The 27,469-nt window shown below is 43.9% G+C and overlaps 1 long non-coding RNA gene across 7 annotated transcripts in view; it reads right to left on the bottom strand.

Annotated features, from left to right (window-relative positions):
- The window catches only part of LOC133242330 (uncharacterized), an 89,576-nt gene that overhangs the window by 49,728 nt on the left and 12,379 nt on the right, over window positions 1–27,469 (bottom strand). For all 7 annotated transcript variants that reach the window (XR_009734848.1, XR_009734844.1, XR_009734847.1 and 4 more), the window contains 3 exons: window positions 14,013–14,136; window positions 12,245–12,286; window positions 190–281 (listed from right to left, as the gene is read on the bottom strand). This is a non-coding gene — a long non-coding RNA (uncharacterized LOC133242330). The remainder of the gene's footprint in view (window positions 1–189; window positions 282–12,244; window positions 12,287–14,012; window positions 14,137–27,469) is intronic.

The following is a 27,469-nucleotide window of genomic DNA, read 5'->3' as shown; positions in this document are numbered from 1 at the left end:
TCCATGTTTGGCTATTGTCAACAGTGCTGCAATGAACATGGGCAGAACCCCTACTTTTAAGGTACTGACCACTGTGCTATGTCACCCATTCCAGCTCTTTGTCTCTGTGGCTGTCACCATCATGATATGCACCAGGGCTGGTAACTCACTTCAAGCATTCTCTCACCATTACCACAACACCATTCTCACCTTATCCTTCTGCTTTAACTGCCACACAACTTCCAAATCTGGATCAATGCAATCAGCCACCACTGCTGTTTCTGTGTCCATGCTGCTGAGCCCTGGGGGAGGAAAGAGCAGAGTGGTACAGGACAGGATCATCTTGAAAAGGATGGTCTCTGTGGAATATTACATGTGGTTATATATGCAAGAAATCTATAAGTGCTAATATGGACAAATATTCAACGCACCCTAAATTAAAAAGCAAGTGATATCACACCCTGAGTATGGCAATCATCAAAAAGATAGATAACAAATGTCGCTGAAGATGTGGAGAACCTGCAGTCCTCTTGGGCTCCTGGTGAGAATGTAAAATGGTACAGCCACTTTGAAAATGTGTGGTAGTTTCTCAAAATTTCAAACATAGAGCTACTGCATGTTCCAGTGTTAGGGAAATTAAATGAATAGTCTTGTATAGGCTTCAGAGAGAAAGCAGAGCAGATCTCTGACCTTGCTTCTAACCTGCCTGGACACTGCCCTGACTGGGAGTGACTGGGAGTGACTGCCTGCTGTGAGTGCAAGACGTGCAGCACCATAGATAAGATGGGGGAGGAATCTTGAGATTGTTGAGAACCTGGAGGGGGCCTGGCCAACCAAGCCCCAGGCTTAGCAGTTCAGTTCAGTCGCTCAGTCGTGTCCAACTCTTTGTGACCCCATGAATCGCAGCACGCCAGGCCTCCCTGTCCATCACCCACACCTGGAGTTCACCCAAACCCATGTCCACCGAGTCGGTGATGCCATCCACCCATCTCATCCTCTGTCGTCCCCTTCTCCTCCTGCCCCCAATCCATCCCAGCATCAGGGTCTTTTCCAATGAGTCAACTCTTTGCATGAGGTGGCCAAATTATTGGAGTTTCAGCTTCAGCATCAGTCCTTCCAAAGAACACCCAGGACTGATCTCCTTTAGGATGGACTGGTTGGATCTTGCAGTCCAAGGGACTCTCAAGAGTCTTCTCCAACTCCACAGCTCAAAAGCATCAATTCTTTAGCACTCAGCTTTCTTTACAGAAGTGTTGCTATAGGCTTAGCAACATTCCAAGTTTTACAAGACAAAACACACAGCATTAACAGGAAACCAGGCTTGCAATTTGGTCACAGATTGATGATGATATCAGTTTGTGTCCATCCTGGGATTATAAGCAGGAATGCTGAACTGCCATCTTTGACGTCTCACCCACGGAGTGGACACACTGCCTGGGACCCTTTTCCCAATCGGGACTCCAGATGTGCTGTGACACAGGACTTTAAGTCTGGATGTTGGTCAAAACCCAATTTTGTGATGTATTCTCTGCTCTTTCTAGTTCTCTTTTCTTTTAATGCTAGTATGTTGAAAATTATTTATATTTATCTTTAAATTTATATAATTCATAAAAATTATCTATATTTATTAGGTAATCCTCTAATAAATATCTGTATTATTTATTTGTATATAACGAGTGGCTTATTTTGTTAACAAATCCTTTGAACCTGAGACAAAAGTGAAAACTTTCAGCAAAATACCAGCGATTCCACTCCTTGGTATATATTCAAGAGATATGGAAATAAACGTCCACACAAAAACTTGTAATTGAATGTTCATAACAGTATTATTCATGACAGCTAGCAATATGTGAACTGTGAACTTCCAGATGTTCAAGCTGGTTTTAGAAAAGGCAGAAGAACCAGAGATTAAATTGCCACCATCCGCTGGATCATGGAAAAAGCAAGAGAGTTCCAGAAAAACATCTATTTCTGCTTTATTGACTATGCCAAAGCCTTTGACTGTGTGGATCACAACAAACTGTGAAAAATTCTGAAAGAGATGGGAATACCAGACCACCTGACCTGCCTCTTGAGAAACCTATATGCAGGTCAGGAAGCAACAGTTAGAACTGGACATGGAACAACAGACTGGTTGGACTGGTTCCAAATAGGAAAAGGAGTACATCAAGGCTGTATATTGTCACCCTGCTTATTTAACTGATATGCAGAGTACATCATGAGAAACACTGGACTGGAAGAAGCACAAGCTGGAATCAAGATTGCTGGGAGAAATATCAATAACCTCAGATGTGCAGATGACACCACCCTTATGGCAGAAAGTGAAGAGGAACTAAAAAGCCTCTTGATGAAAGTGAAAGAGGAGAGTGAAAAAGTTGGCCTAAAGCTCAACATTCAGAAAACTAAGATCATGACATGTGGTCCCATCACTTCGTGGCAAATAGATGGGGAAATAGTGGAAAGAATGTCAGACTTTATTTTTGGGGCTCCAAAATCACTGTAGATGGTGATCGCAGCCATGAAATTAAAAGACGCTTACTCTTTGGAAGGAAAGTTATGACCAACCTAGATCGCATATTATAAAGCAGAGATATTACTTTCCCAACAAAGGTCCGTCTAGTCAAGGCTATGGTTTTTCCAGTGGTCGTGTATGGATGTGACAGTTGAACTGTAAATAAAGCTGAGTGCTGAAGAATTGATGCTTTTGAACCGTGGTGCTGGAGAAGACTTTTGAGAGTCCCTTGGACTGCAAGGAGATCCAACCAGTCCATTCTAAAGGAGATCAGTTCTGGGTGTTCATTGGAAGGACTGATGCTAAAGCTGAAACTCCAGTACTTTGGCCACCTCATGTGAAGAGTTGACTCATTGGAAAAGACTCTGATGCTGGGAGGGATTGGGGGCAGGAGGAGAAAGGGATGACAGAGGATGAGGTGTCTGGATGGCATCACCGACTCAATGGACATGAGTTTGAGTGAACTCCGGGAGTTGGTGATGGACAGGGAGGCCTGCTGTGCTGCAATCCATGGGTTCGCAAAGAGTTGGACACGACTGAGCGACTGAACTGAACTGAAAATGTGGAAACAACCCAGTGTCCACTAACTGATGAACTGATAAAAAAATGTGGTGTACATGTACAATGGAATGTTATTCAGCAGTAAAAAGAATGAAGCTCTGATTCATGCTATAACATAGATAAGCCTTGAAAACATGTGCTAAGAGAAATAGGCCCGTCAGAAAAGACCATGTATTACATGCTTCCATTTATAGGCAAGTCCAAAATAGGCTAATCTATAGAGACAGAAAGGAGATCAGTGGTGTCTTTGGGCTGTGGGTGGGCACTGGGGATAAGTGAGTAACAGTTAAAGGGCTCAGGGTTTTGTTTTGAGGTGATGAACATGTTCCAAAAACTGACTATGATGGTGGTTGTATATATCCATGAATATACTAAAAACCACTGAATTGTACAGTTTTAATGTGTGAATTGTATGGTGTGCAAAGTACAGCTCAATTCAATAAAGCTGTTATTTTTTTAAAAAAGCAAGCGCTAGAATAATGCATGTACTATGAGTTCATTTACATAAAACCCCAAACTACATATGCATGCAATATAAACATTTGTGAATGTATGTAAATATATAGAAGATGATTTGGAAGGCTCCCCACCCATCTGTTAGCATTGGTTACTTCTGGAGAGGGAAGCAGGACTGCCTTCTGTACTCTCACACTTTCTGGCTTCTCCTCCTACCACCCTGGTTGTTCCTTCAAGTTGCTTTTGTAAGCATCCCTTCCTCTGCACATCTCTTTGGAATCTCATTTTACTCTTCAGGCTCTCCTTGAAGTGATCCTAAGATCACACATTTCCCACAGCTTCAACTTCCATCCATATCCCGACCCATTCATTCAGCAAATATTCATTGAGCACCTACCAGGTACTGTACAAGTACCTTTGATCCTTCCTTTCCCTCACCTCCCATCCCTCACCCAGCAAATTCCACCAGTCCCCTCTCCAATAAACATACAGTAAGACCCCTACCTATGAATGAGTTCCATTCCAAGAATGCATTCATAAGTCCAGTTTGTTCCTAAGTCCATTTGTTGGACTAAGAGGAAGGAATTTTTACAAAGGCAACTTGAAGGAACAACCAGAGTGTCTGACCCTTGTTTCTCACTGAAGCAACTAGACAGACAGTGTGTGCCACTGAGACTGGAAGACAAGGGGAGGAGCAAGCAAGTTCTGGACATATTAAATTTGAGATGTGTGTGAGTCATCCAACTGGAGATCCTAAGTAGATGGCTGGCTATAGAAGTCTAGATAGACCTCAGTGAGGTGGTCAGGGCTAGAGATGGAAGTTTAGAAACTGAACTTATCAATATAGATATAGTATTTAAAGCCCTGGGAATAAATAACCTAGGAAGAAAGTGGAGAATGAGAAAAAAGGGGCCTGATGCAGAGTTCTAATTTCTCCCATATTTGTATGTCCAGTGCTAACCTCCTTCTTCCACGAGTTCCAAATGCCTTATATAAACCTGATATGGCCCCAAATGATTCCATCGACTTCCTCTTCAAAACTGGTCCTCCTTCTGTATTCATCAGTCAATTCAATCTCCAGTACTATTCCCCATCTTTCCATCCCCATGACAGTTACTTTAGGTCATCAACCTCATCATCTTATGCCTGGATGACTACAGTAGTTTCTTAGCTTGGCATCTCTGCCTCTAGTATTTCCCCCCAACTGATGCCAGTACTGCCGCTAAGTCGCTTCAGTCGTTTCCGACTCTGTGCGACCCCATAGATGGCAGCCCACCAGGCTCCACTGTCCCCGGGATTCTCCAGGCAAGAACACTGGAGTGGGTTGCCATTTCCTTCTCCAATGCATGAAAGTGAAAAGTGAAAGTGAAGTCGCTCCGTTGTGTCCGACTCTTAGCGACCCTATGGACTGCAGCCCACCAGGCTCCTCCATCCATGGGATTTTCCAGGCAAGAGTACTGGAGTGGGCTCCCACTGCCTTCTCCGATGCCAGTAGGGTCCTTCTAAAATGCCCAATCATGGTATTTCCCTACTTAAAACCTTTTGATGATTTTCCATTGTTCAAGATAAAGTACAAATTCTTAAACCTAATGTATAAGGTCTTTTAGGATTTGTTTCCTGCTGACCTTTTCAACCTTATCTTCCATTTATTCCCTCTCCTTTACATCCTAGGCATACCAATTGATCAACTGCCTTTAGTTCTCTGGACACATCATTCTTATTTATTTCTACAAACATGTACCTACCTTCAACGCACCCCACCACTAACTGTTCACCACTAACTGTTCTCCAGCTCTATTAAAAGTTTTCATATTGCCCTCCAAGCCAACTTGGATCTCTTCTTTCTTGATGTCCCTTCAGTATCCTGAGCATGCTTCCATCTTTATTGTCTATATCTTATTATATTTCTATTTCCATGTAGCTTTCTCCCTCTACTAGCCGATAACCTTAAGCAGTGATGGTGCTTGTTTTACCAGCACTTAATATGGTACTGAGCATATAGTTAATTACATCAGCCAATATTTATCAAGTGCTTATTATTCAATTCAGTTCAGTTGCTCAGTTGTGTCCGACTCTTTGTTTCCCCATGAATTGCAGCACGCCAGGCCTCCCTATCCATCACCAACACCAGGAGTTCACCCAAACTCATGTCCATTGAGTCGGTGATGCCATCCAACCATCTTATCCTCTGTCGTCCCCGTCTCCTCCTGCCCCCAATCCCTCCCAGCATCAGGGTCTTTTCCAATGAGTCAACTCTTCACATGAGGTGGCCAAAGTATTGGAGTTTCAGCCTCAGCATCAGTCCTTCCAATGAACACCCAGGACTGATCTCCTTTAGGATGGACTGGTTGGATCTCCTTGCAGTCCAAGGGACTCTCAAGAGTCCTCTCCAGCACCACAGTTCAAAAGTATCAATTCTTCAGTACTCAGCTTTCTTCACAGTTTATTATTAGTACTAAGTGATTTGATAAGTGCTTTACATGCACTGATTCATTTAATCTTTAAAAAAAATTTATTGGTGTATAGTTGATTTACAATAATGTGTTAGTTTCAGGTGTACAGCAAGTCAATCAGTTATACATAGATATATATCCATTCTTTTTTAGATTCTTTTCCCATTTAGGCCACTACAGAGTATTGTGTAGAGTTCGTTACTGTGTAGGTTCTTATTAGTTATCTATTTTATATACAGTAGTGTATGGGGCTTCCCAGGTGGCTCAGTGATAAAGAATCAGTCTGCCAATGCAGGAGTCTTGGGTTCAATCCCTAGGTCTGGAAGATCCCCTGGAAAAGGAAATGGCAACCCACTCCAGTATTCTTGCCTGGAGAATTCCATGGAGATTTCAAAAGGAGCCTTGTGGCCTATAGTTCATGGGGTCGCAAAAGAGTCAGACATGACTGAGTGAATGAAAACACACATACGCCACCCCAGTTTCCCGCTAGTAACCATAATTTTCTGCATCTGTGACTCTATTTGTTTTGCAAATAAGTTTATTTGTACCACTTTTTAAGGTTCCATGTATCAGTATTATCATGTGATATTTGTCTCTCTCTGACTTACTTTGTCCAGTATGACAGTCTCTAGGTCCATCCATGTTGCTGCAAATGGCATTATTTCACTCTTTTTATGGTGGAGCAATATTCCATTGTATGATTCATTTAATATGTACAACAGCCCTATGAGGCAGCTGCTATTACTATGCTCAACTGAGAAGTAGGAAATAGACACAGAGAGGTTAAGTAACTTTGTCCAAGCCACACAGCTAGTAAGTAATGGATACAAGCCCAGTCAGTCTAGCTCCAATGTCTGTGCTTGTAATCACTAGTCTCTCAGCAAATAAATGCCTGTTCAATGAATGGAAAATTGGGAACGTGGGACATGTGATTTTTTTTCATGTTATTCTGACCTTGACAATTTCATCTTTTCTTTCATTAAAAAACCTCATTTCATTCAGAGCTCAGACTCAATAAAGCTACAAAATCAAATAACAGATCCTGTGCTATGGAGCTCAAGGGAGCCAATAAGGGCAAATGTCATCATCCTCACACCTTCAGGCACTTAGCAAGTCAGGTTGATTTACTGATGTTCAATGACTAGGACCAAAGCACAGAAAAATAAGATAGGTCTAAACATCATTACATCTTAACATCAAAACATCCTGACAGTAACCATTTAGTGAGCACGTCACAGATGTCAGGCACTTTGCTGAGAGTTTTACATGAATTACCTCATTCAATCTTTCCAACAGCTTTCTGTGGTTTATGCACTGTTAGACTCTCCATCTTACAGATGAGAAAATAAGCTCAAAGAGGTTGGGTAACTTCTGCAAGGTTACAAAGTTAGTAAATGGCAAACCAGGATTTATGCCAGGGCTGTCGGCTGTAGTCAGTACTTTACAGCTCTGCAGTGGACGGCCCCATTTGCCTGAGTCAACTGTGACTCTAGGGCTGTGATGTCCCACTGGAGAAACACTAACCACATGCAGGTAGGTCAATTTATGTATTTATTTTTTACATTTTATTGAGGTATAATTTATTTACAATATTGTGTTAATTTCTGCTGTACAGCAAAGTGAGTCATTTATACATACATTATATATATACATACACACACGCATACATATACACACATTCTTTTTCATATTCTTTTATATCATGGTTTATCACAGGATATTGAATATAGTTCCCTGTGCTCTACACTAGGACCTTATTGTTTATCCATCCTATATATAGTAGTCTGCATCTGCTAATCCCAAACTCCCAATCTTTCTCTCCCCCACCCTCTTTCCCCTTTGATAAGTTTGCTTTCTATGTCTGTGGGTCTATTTTGTAAGTAAGTTCATTTGTGTCATAGTTTAGATTTCACATGTAAGTGGCATCATGGTATTTGTCTTTGCTATTTACTTCACTTAGTGTAATACTCTCCTGATTCGTTCAGTTGCTGCATATGACATTATTTCCTTCTTTTTATGGTTGAGTAATATTCCACTGTATATACACACCAAATCTTTATCCATTCCTCTGTCACTGGACATTTAGGTTTATTCCCATGTCTTGGCTTTTGTGAATATGCTACTACAAATATAGGGGTGTGTGTTATCTTTTCAGATTAGAGCTTTGTCTGGATATATGCCCAGGAGTGAGATTGCTGGATCATATGGTAATTCTATTTTTAGTCTTCTGAGGAACTGCCATACTGTTTTCCATAGTGGCTGTACTAACCTATACTTTCATCAACAGTGTAGGAGGGTTAGCTTTTCTTTATACCCTCTCCAACATTTATTAGAGTTTTTAATGATTGCCATTCTGACTGGTGTGAGGTGACACCTCACTGTAGTTTTGATTTGCATTTCCGTAATAATTAGTGATGATGAGCATCATTTCATGTAGGTCAATTTAATTAAAATTAACTACAACTAAAAATTCAGTTCCTCAGTCACACCAGCCACATTTTATGTGCTCCAAAGCCACATGTGGCTATTGACCACCATATTAGAGAGCACAAAGAAACACTGCCCTCATTACAGAAGGTCTCCTAGGTCAGTGAGGCATCAAAGTGCGCTGCCTATGACAAGATAGGCTCTGCAAGCTTCTTCCAATGTTATGTCCTTCTCTCTACCCTGCCAATCTGGCTCTTCTCACTTCAGAGTCTTGAGGAAACTCTGAGGTATCCTTTAAGGTAATAATTTTCATTATCATCCTTTCCATCATTCACCTCTTCAGTAACATCACTCTTTCTATCCACTGCCCACAGTTCATCCCAGTTACCCCCGCCCCTCTCCAGTCCTGGGGAGACAGAGGTCCTGTTGTTATTCATTCTCATTTTGCCTCCAATCAACCCAGATGGTCGGGCGGGGGGACAGACACTTCACAGCCACAAGTAGGAAAGGTCCCCCAAAAGCAGAGATCCCCAACTGTTGTCTGCAACTATGCCCTGTCTCCTCACCTGCTGCTGGCTCAGCTCTCTTGGGGAGGGCTCACCCCACCCCTGGCCCAGCTTGCTGCAGAGGTGCAGGCTCCTGTGGCCATCATGACTCTAATATAATTTTAGAGCTGGTGAAAAGGACCTGCAATCTTTTTGAAACCACATGTTACCCAATGTCAATGAAATCTGATAGGATGCTAGAAGACAGGCTGGTTGTATATAATCTGCTATACACACAGGGACGAGTTGGGAAGAAAGGAGACAAAGCAGCCAGGAATAGGGGAGCTAAATAAGATCAATTTGATTATCTACAGTCATGGAGAATAGACATGGCAGCTTATTAAAGCCCCTTGATAATCCCAAAGGCACTCTGGAATTCATTATATGACGTAGCCATACCCTACCTCTGAACCGCAGCAGACTTATCCACCTAATTAATTTTTCTCAGACTGATATTAAAATGGGCATGTATTTTCCAAGCTGATTGTAACTGATGGCTAGATGAAGTGGGCAATGGCATGCAGACTAGGAAGTGTAAAGACAGCTTAAAATGATCAATTTGCCACTAAAAATCTCAATGGAGAGTATTGCAGAGTCACCTGTGTACACCGTCCAAAGAAGGATTCTGCCTGTCAAGGCAACTACAGACTTGAGACACCTGAGACACTTTTCAGAGGCCCAAGCCAAAGATGTAGGAAATGGTCAAGCTGGATGTCTCTTAGTTCAACATGCCACCAGTCACAAAATCAGAGACACCCTGCAGATCTCCAAAAGGTTCTCATGCAGAAGCAAGCTCACTACAGCACATGGCACTTAACAGTGGGGGCTGTACTAGGGAAAGAAAGTGGTGGTTCATTGGTTAAGAATCTGCCTTGCAATGCAGGGGACACAGGTTCGATTCCTAGTTGAAGAACTAAGATCCAACATGCTATGGGGCAACCTAGCCCATGCAACAAAACTGGAGAGTCCATGCACGGCAAGGGAAGATCTCAAATGACACAGTGGAGATCTCATGCATCACAGCTAAGACCCAACACAGCTCAGTAAATAAATATTTTTTTAAAAAAAGAAGAAAAAAGAAAGGAAGGAAAGGTGGGCAGGGTCTGTCCCCATCCCTGTGATATGTGGGCCATGCTGCCTCTGAAAATACAGCTGTAAAATGGGGACAGCAAGCAACACTCAGGGTTCTTCTCCAGTCATGCTTGAAGTGGGCAGAGCAGAGTGATAATGGAGCAGGGAAAGGATGAGGGGCCAGAAGACAGAGTCACCATTCCTCTGAGCAAGAGTTCTCGCGAGACATTTATTGGTTTCTGTCTTTCCTCTGAAGGGGAGAAAGTAGGTCAACACACTCAAAGAACTGTGACCAGGAACAGTGGGACTGAGAGGGAGCTGCTGGCTAAGCCCTGCCAAGATGAAGCGGTGAGAGACACGCCTTTCGTTTTCAGGCACTTGGCTGAGGTCACTCTTGGCCTTGGGAAAAACTTGGGCTGTGGAGCCCTTGGTGTGTATTCTCTGCAGACCCTCGGAGTTGGGTGCAAGGGGAGCCTCACATTTTAAAACTGATATCTAAATGGTTGGCTGGCATGAGCTGGCAGGCACAGAACATTTATAAGCAAACTGCCTGCTTTGGCTTTCAGTCAAGGTGGACAAGGCTCGGGGCAGCTTGGCTAAATATAGACAGCACAGGGGGCCCAGGAAGCCAGAGAGCTCAGTTTCATGCCCAGGTCTCTTGGCTAACCTGGGGCAGACTCCCAGAATGTCTTTCTTTCATGGGCCAATTTGTTCTTCGTAAGGCAGGAGCACTGAGTAAGTCTTCCCAGGTCTACAGAAAGGTGGGGGGTGGTGGGTGTCACACTGAGTCTGTTGCGTTTTCTGGCCTCATCTTCCCTTAAAAGATCCCAGTTTAGGGAAAACACCAGTTGTGATCAGGAGGAAGGTGGAGTAGCGGATACACGCATGGAAATAAGACAAAGTGGTGATGACCCACTGGCAGCCACATGAAGCCCCCTAAACAAGGTTGCTGGTTAGTCAGAGCCAGAAGGAGGCTGCCTGAGCCCTGGTATAAGGGTAGAGGTGGTACAGCATACCAGAGATGCCAAGTTGGAACTCCTGTTACATAGGGCACAGCTACGAGGCAAGCAGTGTGAGACACAGGAATTCAGGGAGGCAATTTTAGTAGGAAATTAAAAAAGCAGGCCGTTCCTGCCCTTTGTCTCTGCCCATATGCTATTCCTTTTCTCAGCAAGATTCTACTTGTACAGAAGCACAGAACGCAGACCAAGGTGGCTGCTTGTCCAGTCCAGTGAAGGGGCAGTGTTCTCAGGCAAAGTGTGGACTAGCCACGGAGCTGGGGAGGCCGAGCCTCAGGCAACTCTTCAGTATTTCCGGCCCCAAGGCCCTTGGCCCTCCCTTTGCTCCTAGAGACTTCTGCCAGAAGTCGGTATATCCTTGGGTGGCAGGAATACCTGGGAGGAGCTGCTGGTTTTTTCTGATCATAAAACTGATAAGTGATGGTTGTATAAAATTAAGAGTATAAAAGATAATTTAAAGTAGAAAAAAGAAATCACTATAATCCTATCACTTAAAGATTATTACTATTAACAGCCTATATGTAAATTTAGAGTATTCAGGCCTGGATGCAAGCTCTGGCTCTACTGCTACTTACAGTGTGACTTTGGGCAAGTTCTATAACTTTCTGAACCTCAGTTTTCTTATCTGCAAAATGTGAATAATCATAGTACTCACCTCAAAGCACTGCTGCAACGATACAAGAATTCATTTAAAGAGGTATAGTCATCCCTGGCAAATAGTAAGTGATTAATAAATCCTGGCCACCACTACCATCATCATTATTCTATGTGCCAATATACAAAACCATCCATGCTGATGGCTGCATAATATTCTACCGTGTGATGATACTATTTCCTGAGTGTTAAACATCTCTGTTGTTTCCAAGATTTCAGTATTACAAAATTGTTGCAAGGCACATTCTTGCATGTAATCTCTCATCATTTCCTTCACATAAATCTCCTAGAATTGAACTTACTGGGAAAAAGAATATGAACATTTTCAGACCCTTGTTCCAGACTACAAACTGGGTTTCTAGAAAGGTTGTAATCATTTACATTTCTACCAGCAGGGCATATAAGTACCTGTGTCTTCATACTTTGGCCGACACTGAGTAACAACATTTTTGAAAAGTCTCTGCCAATTTGATAAGGGAAATGATGTTTTGTTTTCATTTGTAAGACTCTGACTATAAGTGATGATACACATTTTAAATTCTCTGTTAAACTCATACAGGAACTTACTTGTTCCCAGAGACAAAATCCATAAGGAAGTCTTCAGGGATCCTGAAATGAAAACACACAAGGGTATCTGCATTAAAATAATTGACATTTGAATAGTTGATATACATATTTGTAATTACTTTAAATTATAAAGTATAACATATAAAACACTGCACATCTTAATAGAGCATTATAAAGTCATACCTTCTTATTCTCATCTAGGTCAAGAAGTAGAACCTTGCCAGCTACCTCAGAAACCTGATATATATACCATCCCAATCCCTCTTTGCATTCTTTTAGTTTTCTTTTTTAATTTGTACCCAAGTTGCAACCTCGGATAAGGCAATGGCAAGCCACTCCAGTACTCTTGCCTAGAAAATCCCATGGATGGAGGAGCCCGGTAGGCTGCAGTCCATGGGGTCACTATAAGTCGGACGCGGCTGAGCGACTTCACTTTCACTTTTCACTTTCACACAATGGAGAAGGCAATGGCAACCCACTCCAGTGTTCTTGCCTGGAGAATCCCAGGGAACGGCAGAGCCTGGTGGGCTGCCGTCTATGGGGTCACACAGAGTCGGACACGATTGAAGCGACTTAGCAGTAGCAGCAAGTTGCAACCTTAAGCACTAAACTTTAGTTTTACTTTTTAAAAATATATTAAGTGTCTTTTTCTTAATAACTGAAATACTTATCAGCACATAACTGAAAGAAACAAATGCTTTAAAAAAAATGGAGCTTTGATGTTGTCATTTAGTTATCATGTCCAACTCTTTGCAACCCCCTGGACAGTAGCCTGACAGGCTCTTCTCTCCATGGGATTTTCCAGGCAATACTGGAGTGGGTAGGCCATTACCTACTCCAGCGGATCTTCCCAGATCAGGGATTGAACCTGTGTCTCCTGCATCTCCTGCACTGGCAGGCAGATTCTTTACCACTGAGCCATCAGGGAAGCCCAAGCAGATGAGTATTTCAAATGAAAGACGATGGTGGTTTGGACCAGACTGGTTGACAGAATGAGAGGTGGTCACATTTGGGATACACCTCAGAGTGAGAATCAATAGTAATTACAGGGACTTCCCTGGTGGTCCAGTGGCTAAGACTTCACGCTCCCAATGCAGGGGGCCCAGGTTTGATCCCTGGTCAGGGAACTAGATCCCACAAGCTGCAACTAAGAGTTATGCCACAACTAAAAATCCCAAGTGCTGCAACTAAGACCTGGCGCACCCAAATACATAAAAAAAATTTTAAAAATAGGAATTATGGATCGACTGTGGATGAGGGGGTGAAAGGAAGAGGAGAATCAAGGATGATGCCCAGGTTTGGGGCTCAAGCAATAGAGTGAATGATGCTGACAGTTACTGAGATGGGGAAGAGTGGTGGCGGGGTGGGGGGTGTTGAGGTTCAGATTTTGACATATTCACATGCCAGTGTCTAGGGGACTGGAGAAGACAAGTAGATAGTGACGTGTATCTGAGCGGAGCTCAAAGAAGAGGCCAGGTCTTGTGTAGCCCCACGCTGGGCACACTGAGAGGGGACATGAACTGTATCAGACACAGTTTAGAAGAAAGAGTTAATACAGAAAGTCTCGTGTATCAGTCCTTGTATGTCTCCAAGGGACCCTGGCATCATAACTGACCCGTGACCTATACCCCTGGGACAATGGCCCTCAGCAGGTTCTTTATGTCTCTGATTGACCATGCTGTCCAGAGAAATGGTGTGTATTGTACCAGCTCAGGAGGTCCTCTCAGGCGTGTTTAAGAAGAGTTATGATGTACCTGGCTTTAAGTACCTTTCATTTGAGACTTGAGTTTTGTCTTATAAATGCCTCAGACCTGGAGACTTGGTGGACTTCCCTGGGCACAGACATGTCATGAGTGTCCCTGTAGTTTGCTGTGAGTTGTTCCTGTGTGGCCCTGGGTAGGGAAAAATTCAGAAGGTTATCCTCGAGCGATGTGTGTATTTTTCCCACTGCCTTCCTCTGTATCCTTTGCTGTAAGACCTCAGCTGTGACTAAAACCTGCTGTTGCATCTTGTGAGTCATCCTTCTAGTGAATCACCCAACTTGAAGTGGTTGTTGTTGTTCAGTCACTAAGTCATGTCAGATACTTTGCGACCCCATGGACCTCAGCATGCCAGGCTTCTCTGTCCATCACCAACTCCCAGAGCTTGTACAAACTCATGTCCACTGAGTCAGTGATACCATTCAACCATCTCATCCTCTGTTGCCCCCTTATCCTCTTGCCCTCAGTCTTTCCCAGCATCAGGGTCTTTTCAAATGAGCTGGCTGTTTGCATCAGGTGGCCAAAGTATTGGAGTTTCAGCTTCAGTATCAGTCCTTCCAATGAATGTTCAGGGCTTTCTTTTAGGATTGACTGGTTGGATCTCCTTGCTGTCCAAGGGACTCTCAAGAGTCTTCTCCAACACCACAGTTCAAAAGCATCAGTTCTTCAGTGCTCAGCTTTCTTTATAGTCCATTCTCACATCCATACCTGACTATTGGAAAAGCCATAGCTTGGACTATACAGACCTTTGTTGACAAAGTAATGTCTCTGCTTTTTAATACACTGTCTAGGTCTGTCATAGCTATTCTTCCAAGGAGCAAGCCTCTTTTAATTTTGTGGCTGCAGTCACCATCCACACTGATTTTGGAGTCCAAGAAAATGAAATCTAACACTATTTCCATATTTTCCCCATCTATTTGCCATTGTGGAGCCCACAAAATATAGCCTCTGTCCTCAATGGGGCTTCAGTTTTAGCTGGAGAGAAGAAAGGAAGAAATATGAAGCCACCATGACCCAAGCAGGAAAATATATACAGTACAGTCTGCCTGAGGAAAGGGACTACATATCTATTCATCTTTGTATCCCCCAAACAGGGCTGGGGAATGGCGAGGTCCTCAGTAAAAGGTTGCTGAACTTCAGGCAAGAGGTGGAACTTGCTGGATTGTGAGGGTTTTAAATAAGCTAAGAAGAGAGGAAGGGCATGCCAAATGGAGAAAACAACTTGATGCAGGCCCAAAAGCCAAGAACAGGCAGGGTTTGTTTGTCAAAAGCTGCCTTCTTAGTCTCCCTGCTCCACAATCTCTGGCTCAGTTACCAGACAGTAGGCATTTAATAAAGTCGGCCATTTGTCAGGGATCCATGACCAAGCTTGCTGCCACACCCTCTCCAGCCTTCCCTTTCCTTTCTGGGAAGTGCTGAGGATGAGAGGGAAGGGCACAGCCTAGTCCTCCTGCACCCGCTCAACTCACGTGCAAGAGAGTAAACTGAGGCTGAGATGTCGAGTTCCAAACCTCACTGTGACATAGACGGGTAGCTGGGCTGGTCTGCCTGCTGTTCAATGATAAACTTTCAGATGGGACTACCATATTTGTATTAATCCTGGATTCCACATCAGTTCCAAAATAAAAACTCCCAGAACTCAGGCATCGAGAATACAATCTTGCCATATTCCCTGGCCAGCTTTTCAAAGAAAGAGATTCAGAATTTCTTCACCACAAGAGAAGCTCAGGTGAAGCGAGATATGGAGACAGAGGAAAAGAGAAGGTATGCTCAAAAATGGCCCATTTCTGTCTGTATGAACAGGACAGAGAATAGAAGAGTGAGCACTTGGACCTTCGAGATCATTGAATGCAACCACTGCCCCTCCCCCTTGGGCAGAGGAGTAAGAGCTCTAAGACCCCACAGCTGATCCAGGACCAGAACCCAGCTTTCCTGATTTCCAGTCCAGTGCTTTACCACGTTTTAGTGCCCCATTCAGTAGTCCTACTGCCATGAGAGTCATTCCCAAACAAGGAGGATGGGGTAAATGGACCAGTTAGCAAGCACCCCTTGGTGAAGTGCATTAAGGGACAGAACAGGGCGGAGGTAAAGGGCTGGGCCAGGGCATCATGCTGGCGAGGGCTAAGGGAGCCACAGTTCTGCCTGCTGCATGGGCTCTGCAGCCTCACTCTTCCTGTGCTTTGAGCTGAGGCAATCACGCTCTGTGTCATAGGGTGGGGAGTCAGGCAGTAAGAGGGGTGAACAAAAGACTTTGCTGCCAGCAGAGGTGTGTGCCCAGACTATTAATCAACCACCAAAAGGAGGGAGGTGATTGCACATGATTGGCTTAAAACTCAACATTCAGAAAACGAAGATCATGGTATCTGGTCCCATCACTTCATGGCAAATGGATGAAACAATGCAAACAGTGACAGACTTTTTATTTTGGGGGGCTCCAAAAATCACTGCAGATGGTGACTGCAGCCATGAAATTAAAAGGGGCTTGCTCCTTGGAAGAAAAGTTATGAATAACCTAGACAGCACATTAAAAAGCAGAGACATTGCCAACAAAGGTCTGTCTAGTCAAGGCTATGGTTTTTCCAGTGGTCATGTATGGATGTGAGAGTTGGACTGTGAAGAAAGCTGAGCACCGAAGAATTGATGCTTTTGAACTGTGGTGCTGGAGAAGACTCTTGAGAGTCCCTTGGACTGCAAGAGATCCAACCAGTCCATCCTAAAGGAGATCAGTCCTGAAAATTCATTGGACAGACTGATGCTGAAGCTGAAGCTCCAAAACTTTGGCCACCTGATGTGAAGAACTGACTCATTTGAAAAGACACTGATGTTGGGAAAGATTGAAGGTGGGAGGAGAAGGGGATGACAGAGGATGAGATGGTTGGATGGCATCACCAACCCAATGGACATGAGTTTGAGTAAGCTCCGGGAGTTGATGATGGACAGGGAGGCCTGGCGTGCTGCAGTCCATGGGGTTGCAAAGAGTCAGACACGACTGAGCGACTGGACTGAACTGATCACAGATGCCTCTGACAGCAGCAGAAAGCCCTGGCCCAACCAGTGTCCCTCCCACCCAAGGACTGCCAGTTCACAGCAGCTGGGCAGAGAGCTCAAGGCCATGAGAATGGGACAGGCTGCCAGAGTGGAGTCTGCATATTAGCCTCTGCACCCTGCCCAGACTTCTGACTCAGAGGTGGTGACAACGAGGCTGGGCTGGTTCATTGGCACAGTGAACCCAGGCAACAGGCTGGCAGTGACTTCTTTGAGGCCTGAGGTCACTTCCGGTTTGGTATCCCCAAGCCCTGAGCTGCCCTCCCATGCAGCTCGGGCCTCCATGCAGGATCACAGGCAGCTCCTAGGCCAATCACCAAAATGTGAGCAAAAGCCTAGAGGTAGCTGAGGGAGCCTCAGATGAAGTCTGAAATGGGATGCCTCTACTGAGGACCACATCTGAGAATGAATGAATCTAGGATTCAAATCACATTCTTGCTCAATGCCTGAATCACTCTCATGCTGCTGCTGCTGCTGCTAAGTCGCTTCAGTCGTTTCCGACTCTGTGCGACCCCGTAGATGGCAGCCCACCAGGCTCCTCTGTCCCTGGGATTCTCCAGGCAAGAACACTGGAGTGGGTTGCCATTTCCTTCTCCAATGCATGAAAGTGAAAAGTGAAAGTGAAGTCGCTCAGTCGTGCCCGACTCTTAGCGACCCCATGGACTGCAGCCTACCAGGCTCCTCCATCCATGGGATTTTCCAGGCAAGAGTACCGGAGTGGGTTACCATTGCCTTCTCCGAATCACTCTTATAAGACAAGACAATTTCAGCTTTGCTCAGGGCTTCAAATCTTACTATCAAAAAGCATTATATTGTCATTGCAAGAAATAGTTCATAATTCTGGCTTAGGCAAGGTATAGCAGTTAGAAACAACTGGATTTGTACAGATAAGCAAATCGTATCCTTTAAACATCAAAATGTTTAAAGATTATCTCTGATGACATGAAATATACATGTATATATTACATGCTTCCCAGAGTTCTTAATTCACTTGAATCTTTTCCCAGCTAACTCAGGGTAATCAGAATCAATATGCTTTATTATGTTGTGCTATTTTGTCAGTATGACTTCCCATCAGTATATCTGAGCTTCTTCCCCCGGCTGCCCACGCCATCCCCCACTCCAATATCTCTTCCTGTTGCTTTTAATCTGTATAGCTAGGAAACAGATGACAACATTCTTTAGAGCTATGTTGTAAGCAAGGCACTAGAAAAGGCCTGGGGAATAAAGTTGGTGACTCCAGTGCTATCGCTCTGTGTTTGAGGGAGTTTATGTCTATTTTCTTCTTTCTAGGTTTAGAGCAAAATTCCAGAGGACAGAAGTTGCCAGAAGCCTGACCTGGGGTTAAGTGCTGTGCTACTGGATATCTGCCTGGAATCAGGCCAGGCCTCAAAATCCCCTGTCCCCACACCAACTCCCTGGCTCAGACAGCTCTGAGTGACAGTAAATTGGGAAGAATAACCAAGAATAAACATGAAGCTGTGCCAGATTCTTCTTTCAGAGAGCCAACGCAATACTGTAGATCAATTATCCTTCAATTAAAAACAAATAAATTGAAAAAAATAAGAAAGGGAAGTGCCAACAAAGTGGGGGTAACATGAGCTTGGGGAATCTGCTCTAACCTGCAACTGAGGAACACCTCTGCCTTTTCCCCAAAACTGTGGAATGCTGAGGAAATTAAAAAGGTGACGTCTTGACCTTAGGCAGATCCAGAGAGAAACCAGATGATATTAAAAAAAAATGCACTGATAAATTTTTAAGCCTGTGATACCTTATTGCATTTCAGTCCCAAAGAAAGGCAATGCCAAAGAATGTTCAAACTACCACACAATTGCACTCATCTCACACGCTAGCAAAGTAATGCTCAAAATTTTCCAAGTTAGGTTTCAACAGTACATGAACCAAGAACTTCCAGATGTTCAAGCAGAATGTAGAAATGACAGAGGAACCAGAGATCATATTGCCAACGTCTGTTTGATCATAGAAAAAGCAAGAGAGTTCCAGAAAAACATCTACTTCTGCTTTATTGACTATGCCAAAGCCTTTGACTGTGTGGATCACAACAAACTGTGGAAAATTCTTCAAGAGATGGGAATACCAGACCACCTGACCTGCCTCCTGAGAAACCTGTAGGAAGGTCAAGAAGCAACAGTTAGAACCACATATGGAACAACAGGCTGGTTCCAAACTGGGAAAAGAGTATGTCAAGGCTGTATATTGTCACCCTGCTTATTTAACTTATATGCAGAGTATATCATGCAAAATGCCAGGCTGGATGAAGCACAAGCTGGAATCAAGATTTATGGGAGAAATATCAATAACCTCAGATATGTAGATGACACCACCCCACCACCCTTATGGCAGAAAGCAAAGAGGAACTGAGGAGCCTCTTGATAAAAGTGAAAGAGGAGAGTGAAAAAGTTGGCTTAAAACTCAACATTAAAAAAATGAAGATCATGGCATCTGGTCCCATCACTTCATGGCAAATAGATGGGAAACAATGGAAACAGTGAGAGACTTTCTTTTCTTGGGCCTGAAAATCACTGCAGATGTTGACTGCAGCCGTGAAACTAAAAGATGCTTGCTCCTTGGAAGAAAAGTTATGACCAACCTAGATAGCATATTGAAAAGCAGAGACATTACTTTGCCAACAAAGGTCCGTCTAGTTAAGGCTATGGCTTTCCCAGTAGTCATGTATGGATGTGAGAGTTGGACCATAAAGAAAGCTGAGTGCCAAAGAATTGATGCTTTTGAACTGTGGTGTCGGAGAAGATTCCTGAGAGCCCCTTGGACTGCAAGAAGATCAAACCAGTCAATCCTAAAGGAAATCAGTCTTGAATATTCACTGGAAGCACTGATGCTGAAGCTGAAGCTCCAAAACTTGGGCCACCTGATGTGAAGAACTGACTCACTGGAAAATACCCTGATGCTGGGAAAGATTGACGGCAGGAGGAGAAGGGGATGACAGAGGATGAGATGGTTGGACGGCATCACTGACTCGATAGACATGAGTTTGAGCAGGCTCTGGGAGTTGATGATGGACAGGGAAGCCTGGCATGCTGCAATCCACGGGGTCGCAAAGAGTCAGACACGACTGAGCAACTGAACTGAACTGAACTGAACTGAACCTTATTGTTAACTGTAAACACTATTTGTAATTCAGGTCTCTGGAACGTTCTCATACTGTATAGCTGTAACTTTCTATCCACTGAATACCACCCCCTCCCCCATACCCCCATCTTCCCACCTCCTGGCAACCACCATCCTTACTTTTGACTATTTTAGAGGTCTCATCTAAGAGGAATCTCATGTCGTATTTGTCCTTCTGTGACTGACTTATCTTACTTAGCCTAATGTTTTCTAGGTCCATTCATGTGTCCAAACTCACCAGATTATATATATTAATTATTTGCAGTTTTTGGCATACAATTATACCTCAGTGAAGCTGGAGAAAAAATAACTCAGCCATGGGCTCTACGTTCAAGCAAAACAAAAATGCCCTAATCAGAAGGTAAGCAAAGTGAATTTTGAAGTTTCTTAACCTGCCTCTTGAGAAATCTGTATGCAGGTCAGGAAGCAACAGTTAGAACTGGACATGGAAAAACAGACTGGTTCCAAATGGGAAAAGGAGTACGTCAAGGCTGTATATTGTCACCCTGCTTATTTAACTTACACGCAGAGTACATCATGAGAAACGCTGGACTGGATGAAGCACAATCTGGAATCAAGATTGCCAGGAGAAATATCAATAATCTCAGATATGCAGATGACACCACCCTTATGGCAGAAAGTGAAGAACTGAAGAGCCTCTTGATGAAAGTGAAAGAGGAGAGTGAAAAACTTGGCTTAAAGCTTAACATTCAGAAAACGAAGATCATGGCATCTGGTCCCATCACTTCATGGCAAATAGATGGGGAAACAGTGGAAACAGTGGCTGACTTTATTTTTGGGGGCTCCAAAATCACTGCAGATGGCCACCTGATGCAAAGAGCTGACTCACTGGAAAAGACCCTGATGCTGGGAAAGATTGAGGGCAGGAGGAGAAGGGGACGACAGAGGATGAGATGGCTGGATGGCATCACCGACTCAATGGACATGAGTTTGGGTAAACTCTGGGAGTTGGTGATGCACAGGGAGGCCTGGTGTGCTGCGGTCCGTGCAGTCGCAAAGAGTCGGACATGACTGAGCGACTGAACTGAACTGAACTGAACTGAACTACAGCAATACTTGAGATCTTTGATGTCCTTCTTTAAAATCTTGGCAGAAAAGCAACTCATGCAATTTATAATGCAATACCAATGGCCATCATGTGTTTCATACTTTTACAATTTAGAAACCATTTCACACTTGACACTTCGTTTGATAAGCTGCCGAGGTCATTCTCCCTTGCACCCTCAGCCATCACTTGTTACTTTAAGAAGCAACACTTGAAATTTTCTACTGTTTATAATATTATTGACAGCTAAACCCCCACTGTGTCCACATTCTATGTATAAAAGTATGACCACAGGATTCTGCTGGGAGTGCTGGGTCAGGCCCCGAAGACCCAGCTACGCACAAAATATGAAAGTAGGATTGCCTAGATGCTGGGGTCCCTATCTTCTGGGGGCCTCTAAATCCAGAGTCCTGCCTCTGCCAGACCATTAATCCACACATGATGGAAAGCAGTCTCCCTCAGCCTGTCCTAGCATCATTTTTAGCTTACAATGGAGGGAATAATGCAGAATCCATAGGCTAGCAATTTCTTACTTTGGCCTGGACATCAAACAACAATCAGGATGATGACAACGGAAAAGTTATCACCTCTGCACCTTGATTTGACCATTCTTGAGAGAGAAGGAAGGGACTTCCACGGTGGTCCAGTGGCTAAGACTCTGTACTCCAAACGCAGGGGGCCCAGGTTTGATCCCTGGTCAGGGAACTAGATCCCACATGCTTCGTCTAAGAGTTTGCGTGCCACAAATAATGATCCCGCATCTAGCATGCTGCAGTGAAGATCAAAGATCCCACATGCCTTAACTAAGACCCCACAAGGATAAATAGACAGTCTTAGCATTTAATGATGCTATGTTCATTGAACATAGTATTAAACACGTTAAAAAAAAAAAAAAACTAACAACAACAAAAGGGAAGACAGAAGGGATAAAATGTGCCCCTACCTAGTTCCCAGATAGAGATGATAAACACAGTACTACAATGGACTATTTTAGTTTTTAAGGTGAATTACTTTGAAGTCCTTAGAAAGATCACATAAGTCAGTGAGATTCTAACTGGCTCAAAGTTAAATATCTTTGATCACTTAAAAAAAAAGTTTTACTAGAATTCATACACAACATCTCAAACTGAAGACATGGAAAAGAGAAGAAGGCTTAGGTTTCAATGTTGGGAAGGGGGAGAAAACTTAGTGAGGAGAGTGGCAATTAACAGCAGGAATATGAAACACAAAGAGGAAGACATGAAAATGTCAAAGTGAAGAATTAAAATTTTGTTACTGGGAAAGAAAGAGAGGAACATAAACAACCACCATTGAATGATGTTTTCCCAATAAAGAAAACAAAGACATTTTAAAAAGTGGTTCAATCTGGAATAACTGTGAAACAATGAAAAACATATAAAGGACATAATGCTCATATGTATGAAATACATTTAAATGGTAGACTCTAACCGAGGTGAGTGCTGTACCTCGTCTTAGAAATCTTTTAACCATAATGAGCTTGTCAGTGACTCGAGAAGGTAAAGGGATGTGATTTGTATCTAAGAACTATTTGGATGAGTCTCGTCCAGATTCAAGCTAACAGGACCCACACAGAATATCACAATGAAGTCAAAGGAGAGAAAGGAAAAACTCATCATCATGACTCTCTTTCAGATAAAGCCATGCTAACCCCTACCTCATTACATTGCTGACCCTCCTACCCTTCGAAGCCAACCACGTCATCAGCCACCCAGCTACCCTGTGGATAACTTACATCGGGTCCAGGGCTCATCTTGCAGAGAGATACACATGCCAGAAACAAGGAAGATGGGCAGCAACTCTGGCAAATATACACTCCTTGGATTGGTCTACACTGACCCCAGCCACCCCTATCCTCTGGAAGACACTAAAAGCCAGAAGACTCAATTATTTCCTTAGTTTGCTTGCACCTGAGATTCCAAGGGAAAACAACAACAAAAAGAAGCAAATTGTTCCAAGGGCTGGGCAACCAAAGTCCCCAAGCACCACAGGACTGATTTTTACACACACACACACTCTAATATACTCTAGTGGTTATGGTTCAGCTACACACGATAAGTCAGGTCAGGAGCAGCCAACCACTTTTTAACTCTCAGGTCCCTTCTGGGAATTTGGTCTTCACCTCTAGAGAGAAATCTGGAAATGGCTCCATTGGTCATCCTCCTCCTGGGAGAAGGGCCACCATAACTAAAGAGAACTCGGCATTGGGAGGGGAGTAAGTCCTGGCTCTCAGTGATACTCGTGGACACTGGGGAACTCTGCTCCCTCAGTCTCGTCAGAGGGTTTGCTGTAGATTAATTTATGGTGCCTCAACTCTGGGGCCTGAGGACCACTAGAGACAGGGACTGCCTGCCCAGCCTTGTGAGAACTTTGGAAAGAGCAGCTCTTCCACTTTCTCACTTAATACTCCCACAGCTCCAGCCAGACCTGGATCCTGGGACCAGAGTGGCAAAGGTGTCTAAGCTGGGAGCCATTCTTACATGAGTGTGAGTCTTGAGACAGAAGCAGAATGAGGATGTGAGCGATGAGGGAGGACAAGGCAAAGGATTGCAGCTGACAAACAGGTAAGCACTGCCTGTCCTGTGTCCTCTCGTTAGCTACAACTAGCGCTGTCTGTCAGGTTGCAGAGCTGGTTTGGTGTTTGCAGAATTAGGAAATCAACATCACTCATACATTCCCTCAGAGTGTGGTGGCAAGTTAAGGGTCAGCTGGTCCCCAGAGGATACAGGAGAGACTCTTCACAGCCACCAGATAGACCAGGTATGCTTCTACATGACCCTGCCACTAGACCGGGCAAAGTGATAAGTTCTTGCCACTGAAATATGTGCAGAAGTGATGTGTCAATGCCAGGGTGAGGCAATGAAGGCCTGTGGGCTTCCACCTGTCTTTTCCTCTGCCACAGTGCCCTTGGAGGTCATGTATGCCAGATGGCACTACTACAAGATTAAAGAGAGCCAACCAGTCTGCATCAAGTCTTATTTATGTGAGCGACATATGCGTTCCCTATTTGTTACTGCATCAGAGTCTGGGGCTTCCCAGGTGGCTCAGTGGTAAAGAGTCCGCCTACCAATGCAGGAGATACAGGAGATTTGGGTTTGATCCCCAGGTTGGGAAGATGCCCTGGAGCAGGACATGACCACCCACTCCAGTATTCTTGCTTGGAGAATCCCATGGATAGAAGAGCCTGGTGGGCTACACTCCATGGGGTTGCAAAGAGTCAGATATGACTGAACGACTGAGCAGGAGTCCCTGCAGAATCTAGCTTATCCTGACTAATATAGGAGACAAAGCATTGGACCATCCCCGATGCTTGAGACTTTAGTGCACAAAATTAACCTAGTCACACTCATAAACTCTATGAGGATGACTGTTTCTCACATGTTTTCCAAGACTTTCTTCAACAAAACCTTGTCTCTGAGAAAGGAGGGTCCATCCTGAAACAGTAACTTCAAGTGTAAAGGCTGCCTCTCCCAAGACATGTGTCTTCTAAATATCATAAAGCATCTACAACTCGTTCAATAGCTCATGAAACCTCTGCCCAGGCACCTATAATCTCCTGCTGTCTCCCAATGTACTAATATGACCAGACACAAACGCTGGCTTATAGCCTCTATAAACACAACATCCTCATAAATTCAGGTTGCCATAAAAATCAAACAAGAGAAAAGTGAAAAAAAAAAAGAGCCACAACTAAGTTTTTCTCTATCAAGACCATCGCAGGTTCTTGAGAGCCTTGGCTCAGTTTCCTAAAGTTTAGAACAGGAGAAAGAAGAACTTCCCTCATTCACTGTCTCTAAAATGTCTGTATGTTTCTCAGGGAGCCAGTTAAGACCAGCGGGAGATAGGCGGTACGTGCTTTAACGTTAGAACCTAAAGGACAGGGGACAGTTTGGGCTGGGCACTCTTCAAAGTCCTACATTTCAGAGCATCTACCTACTGAGATGCCAGGGACCCTATACATGACTGTCTGTTGCAAATGACCACAGTGTGTCTTTAAAAACAGGTCTTTCAAATGCAGGTCACGTTATCAGTGTGAGTTGGAGAAATTACACACACATCTATTTTTCTGGGGCTGGGACTTGATGGAAATGTTCAACCCCTAAGGAGAAGGCCTGTCTGGTGGTTAGGGGTTGCAGGAAAGCCATGGCTTAGGTTCGCACTCCGCGCTGGAATCTGCTTCTGGCAGGAGGAGACAGAGCAGCCCTTACTCCCTGACCCAGAAGGCCTCTTCTGAGCATTGCCCAATGCTCCTGTTATACAACATGCAAAATAAATAACCAACCTTAAAAGTCAGGCAGCCAAAGCTCCACTCAATAATAAGCCCTTTTACAAGCTGCTTATCACTTGCCAAAATCAGCTCCAGAGGAACACCAGGAACTTTGAATTCTATTGTTCTTATGAACTACTTGGGGAATATAGACAAGCGTCACTGGCTTTATTGGTTTTCTAAGAGAAAAGACCAACATTTTCATCTACCCCTACCCTGTCCTTGATCTCAAAAATGTTAATATAGCCCCATCCCACCATCTCGGAGAGATCTCTATGAGAGGTGGGAGTGAGAAAAGGGTCCTGGCCTTTTCTTAGGAAACATGTCTCTCTGCTTTGCCTGTCACCTGATGGTGGGGGTGACGAAGGGAAGAGAGTGCCAACCTTTTCAGAAAATCCACTGGGAGGGAGGATGAAGGCAGGCCAGAGGCCTGTGGGATGTGCTCCTCTGCTCATGCGGGCCCTCTGGCTTAACGACAAAAGGAAAGAGGAGTTTTGCTGAAGGAAAACTGTTTAAAACCATTTTTGGTGCACTTAGGTTGGACTGATGATGCGTTGTTGTTGGCCCAGAACAGTTTCTCTCGGTTTCAAAATAGAGGGTGGGACCTCTCATAAAGGGGTCTTATTCAGGAAATCAGTGGGAGACGTCTGTTCTAAAACTCATTTCCAATGAACCACAAAAAGGATTTTGATACCTATTTGACATTCTTATTCCAGGATCCGCAACCCACAGATTTCAAAGCTCAGGATGTATCTGCTCCAAAAAGCCTTGCATGGGTCCTCAGTGGCTCATCATGCCTGACTCTTTGCTACCCTATGGACTGCAGCCCATTAGGCTCCTCTGTCCACGGGATTCTCCAGGCAAGAATACTGGAGTTTGTTGCCATTTCCTACTCCAGAGGATCTTCCCGACCCAGGGATCAAATCCAGGTCTCCTGCATCTCCTGCATTGCAGGCAGATTCTGTACCACTGAGCCACCAGGGAAAACCCTAAAAAAACCTTATGACCCTCCCTTTTCCCCTCACTGGTCCCTCTCAAAAAGTTGCTCCCTTCCTCTGCTAGGCTCTATACCTACTGACTTGCTGCCTTCCCCAGCAGAGGGGTTCTCTTAGAGCAGGAACCAAGCCTTACTCATTTCTGCATCTCTGTTGTCCAACACAGTCCATAGAACATTAGAGGTATATACTAAGTCACTTAATTAATAAGATTAGAAATAGATATAGTTAACATTTGAATGTTTAGTAACTGTTTAACTTCCTATATTTTTTCCTCCTTTTCCAGATGAGGAAGCTGAGGCTAACAAGCTAGTAAGTTACTAAGCAACAACACAGACCAAGGCATCAGGTTCTAGAACCTTCATTCTTAACCACTACACATTGTGGAACACAGCAATAAATAAGTGAGCTGATGAAAGGGCCATACACATATGAAACTGTTAAACACGAACTTGAATTTGATTTAGAAACCTGTTGAGTCACACAAATATATATTAAGCACCTAGTGCTCTGTGCCAAGCTCAGTGCTAACAAAAGGGCGTGGTCTTATTCCTCAAGGAGAAGAGAGACAAATAACAAAAGCTTATACTGCTGTACACCTAAAAGTAACACCACATTGTAAATTAACTCTACTCCCATAAAAATATTTTTTAAAGCTTATTGAGCACTTACTACATGCTGGGCACTGTTCTAAGTACTTCACATGTATTCATTGCTTTCATCTTACTACTTACTACATCATGAGACAGAGGAGAAACTGAGGCACAAGGAGATGCAGCCAGGACTTCCCCGGTGGTCCAGTGGCTAAGACTCAATGCTCCCAATGCAGGGGGCCTGGGTTTGATCCCTGGTCAAGAAACTAGATCCCACATGCCACAACTAAAGATCTCATGTGCTGCAACTTAGACTTGGTACAGCCAAATA

The sequence above is a fragment of the Bos javanicus genome, chromosome X (assembly GCF_032452875.1).
Source record: "Bos javanicus breed banteng chromosome X, ARS-OSU_banteng_1.0, whole genome shotgun sequence".
Taxonomy (NCBI): Eukaryota; Metazoa; Chordata; class Mammalia; order Artiodactyla; family Bovidae; genus Bos; species Bos javanicus.
This window is presented reverse-complemented; position numbering and strand designations above follow the sequence as displayed.